This window comes from Tyto alba, unplaced genomic scaffold (assembly GCF_018691265.1).
Source record: "Tyto alba isolate M040663 unplaced genomic scaffold, T.alba_DEE_v4.0 Super-Scaffold_7, whole genome shotgun sequence".
Taxonomy (NCBI): Eukaryota; Metazoa; Chordata; class Aves; order Strigiformes; family Tytonidae; genus Tyto; species Tyto alba.
Genome location: NW_024881328.1, coordinates 24335920 through 24339900, shown reverse-complemented (window position 1 = coordinate 24339900; position 3981 = coordinate 24335920). Strand labels below are relative to the sequence as shown.

At 39.0% G+C, this 3981-nt stretch overlaps 1 long non-coding RNA gene across 1 annotated transcript; it reads left to right on the top strand.

Moving 5' to 3' along the window:
- Positions 1-1008: 1008 nt before the first annotated feature.
- On the top strand, positions 1009-3508 carry LOC122154945. The gene is made up of 3 exons (XR_006167057.1): positions 1009-1084; positions 2750-2883; positions 3443-3508. It is a non-coding gene; the product is annotated as an uncharacterized LOC122154945 (long non-coding RNA).
- Positions 3509-3981: the final 473 nt, after the last annotated feature.

Sequence of the window (3981 nt, the reverse complement as noted above, 5' to 3'; positions counted from 1 at the left end):
AATGTCCATTGATGTGTTTGCCAGTGTTCTTTGAGAATCAGTATATGAAACAAGATGAAGTCTTTAACCCAAGTGATTGGAGGTTAACACTGAGTAAATACACTCTTAAAGTGGAAAAAAAAAAAAAAGAAGTGTTTAAAAGAATGGGTTAAGTCCGACTTACCTGCATGTTCTTAACTGAGGAAGAATTCTACTAACATAAGACTGGCAAAGAAAACTGTATAAATAGAGGAGGTAGAAGTGGATGAAAATCTGGTTAAGACGGAAGTTGTCACATTTCCTTGACCCCATGATATGCAGTAGACCTGAGAATTAATCAAAATGTTTTAATGCATATTGTGCAAGATGTGCAGGGCAAAAGAATTTATTTGTTCAGTTGAAAACCACTGTAGTGTTTTGTAGGAAAAAAAATGGGTTTTCTTGGGCAGTCCATGAGCCTTGTTGAAACAAACAGTGCAGCTGCTTAAAAACAAGCAGAGGGCCATGACAATGAGTTCTTGCTTTTTTTGGTTAAGTTCTATTAGTACCAAGTAACGACGGTATTTTACTAAGGCTTCTAGAGCTTGAAATTATCCATTTCTGAGCAGCACCTTTAACTACAGTATCCAGAAGTGACAATGTGAATACACTTAGGCTGATGTCCATAAGTAAAATTACCGGATTAAAGAAAGCATCAGGCTAGCTTACTACAAAAGAACCATTTAATTTTAGATGCAAAGGTGTTTTCTATTTTTAAAGCTATAGACAGACTTAAGGTAAGAAGGTCAGGTTCCAATATCTAAAGTTCTTTGCCAGTTTAATTAGCTGTCATCTGACTTTCTAATAGTTTCAGAATCTGATTTCACATATTCCAGTTTGATTACTGTGGTGCCTGGGAAGAACCACAGAAGAGCACCTCCTCCAAAAGACAGGTGAATTTTAGAGCTGTTCCACATAGGCATTTTCCATCCACATCATCAGTCTGCTTCATTTTGTGCTGCTTTCACTTTCCAGGTAGAGAAACTACATGGAGCATTGCATAATTTCTGAACACAGCTTCTCTCCAAAACCTCTTTCAGACTGTGTGCTCTCCACTTCCCACAAGGTAGGGCAAAGAATTAATATTTATAGTGTTCTGGGCATAAAGATATAGGTGCATTTCCTTTTCTGTGAGATGGCAGCACAGACAGGATGGCTCTTTACCTGTATACTTTGCAGCTTACTTATAATTTATTTACTCTTTGCAAAATATTTTTGAAGACTGTATGTACCTACATTTCCCAGCAGTTCCTTCACTGCATTTTGCACACTTCTATTCACTCCTGCAGTGACCTCATGGGTTTTCTGCCATCTGTCATTGTTCCTTTATTCTAATGTACAGTGCAGCCTCACATAATTTATGACTTTGCCTGATATTTATTAGATAGACAGGATTATTGCCCACAGATGGCTATGGTTCACAGCCAGAGGCGCCTTAACAGAACTAGCAGGAAGAGATTTATTCATGTGACCATGTGACTTCTACTGTAAGCTAATTTTAGCACTAGGTTTCTCTTGATAAGTGAAAATGAAATGAGAACTCTGGGTCAAATTTGTTCTTGCAGCAAGCGATACAGTTCTATTGACTTCTGTTGAGTCATACCTGTATGTCAGGTGTGAAAGTAGCCCTCCATTTTTTTCATTAGGAAAATAAAATATACAAGAGCACATTTTAACTGTGTGCAGTTACAAATATTTCTGATCTCAGAGCTGTACCTTTGGAGCAGAAACAGCAGAAAAGATTTATCAAGTCATACAGTTGTTGCCGGTAGATGACATTGTCTGCCAGCTTTACATTTTCTCTGCTTCTTTTTATGGGCCACTGGAGTCATATATTCTGTCGTTCACAGTGTGAGACTCAGAACATTGCTTTGGCAAAGTCAGTGAGACTGGCATGTTGAAAGTGAGCCAACACAGTCAGGTGGTTTCATTTGTACTTGATTTTGAGACTAGTTCTTGCAGTAGATAGGACATGAAAATTGCATTGTATATTTTTGGTATGTTTCTTTCATTTGTAGTGAACTACTTGCTGCTGGTAAATCTAAGTCATCTCACTGGTAATAAATACACCTAGTTGAATTGATGGCTCTTCTAATCTTCAAGGATTCTGTTTGGTAAAGTGCAGCCTTAAGTGGCTCAATGTAATAACAGTGCAACTACAAATACCCAGATTAAAGTGCCTACAGACTTCCATGCTGTAGACTGAAGCAGAAATTCCCAGACTCCAGACTGTAATCTATAGGAAGCTTATTAGCGGTTGGGGTTGGGAGGAATGGCACTTTAAACAGAAGCCATCTGGAATACACATAAGGAGATTCTGCTACAGGAGAGCTAGGAACAGAAGCAGGCATAAGATCATGCTGCACTCTTACCCTGGAAAGTGCTAGGTGTCATTTCCATTCCACTGGGAAGTCAATAGGAATTAGGAGCTCTCATCACTTCCACCTTTATGCTGTAATTCAGGAATGCCATATGTAGTTAAATATGTTAAACCAAAAGATTGAGTGAGTAAATATGCAAGGTGAAGTTTTGCCATCTGATTCAACAGCAGAGTTATAGCATTGATATAAGTTCCCACTATTTGTCATTACTACTTTTGTTGTTATGTCAGAGATGTTGTTGGTTGTTTTTAATGTTTTACTTTTCTGGATTTAAGCAAAGTTGGGCTGACACTTGCAAAAAGCAAATCTTATCATATTCTCTGACATGTATGTTCCTTTTGTTTTGACAGTGCAACTTTAAAACCATTATTCCCATTCCTCAAAATCGCCCAGTATTGGTAACAGTAAGAGCAGAATTTTCAAAATTTCCACCTGGTTTTCAGAAGTTTTCAGAGGGGCTTGTTACAGATGAGAAAACTGAAAGGTAAAGAGAGCATGCCTACGAATGGAGCATTTGCAGCCATTTGCTTTGCCAATATGAACTCATCACCATTTTGTCCTTCTATGGTCATTAAAGTTGGGCTGGCATAGACGAGAATGCAGTATATGCCCTGCTGAAGACCATAAAGCACTGTGTCGATGTGTTATTGTGTCAGTGCATCTAAATGCAAGTTCACTGCTTTAGGTGCAATGCCTGCAGGATTTGACCCTAGAGAAAAGCATCTCCTCACCCTTTACTACAGACATATCTAGAAGGCACAGGCTAATTTCAGGTTTGATATGTCAAGGCACGGAGAAGAGTCACTGACACAGCAGGTGCACTTAAATATAACTGTCTAATTATACAGTGATGAAAGTTTGCTCCCAAGAAACTAAATGTACAGTGCTATGGAAAACATGGTATCTGCCTGTCATGCTGTTGAATAGGAAAGCAGTCTTCAGCAGTCAGGCACGTTTCATGTATGAAATCATAAAAATCATGGTAAGGGAAACATCATTCCCATTCTTTATCAAGTATGAACACTGCGATTTCCCTTCTGCAGGCTTGGTGGATTGCAACATGTATGCTGCTTGTTACAGAGAAATACAACTTCTGAAACTTGGCTGGGTATGTTAAGGTCTGATTTCAAGCTTATTTATTTACTTTGGATTTGAAAGTTCTGCAATAGAATTTCTGAATCAGTTTTAAATCCACAGTAGTAATAGCACAGGGTAACAGAGCAGCATTATTCTGCAGTTACGTCTAGTCTAATTCCGGCACACGGGAAAGGTCACTGCCTGTTGGCTAAATCTAAGCAGAGCCTGGGGCCTGGTAGTGTGTGTGGGGGGTGGGGGAACACTGGTTGCGGGTGTGAGGTGGATAGTTTACACCTGACATGGTCTTGGCTTGAGATCGTGCTTCAGTGATAGGTGTTTTCTTGCCCTTCCCACATGCCCTACAGCAAAATTACTTTTTCAGTTGGCAGTTATGCCCTAGACTAATGATGCTTTATCTCTACTCAGCTGTTAAAGTCTAGGCAAGCAAACAAATATAGAGAAATGGGAAACATAATAAAATATTATCTTAACCAATAGTCAGAGA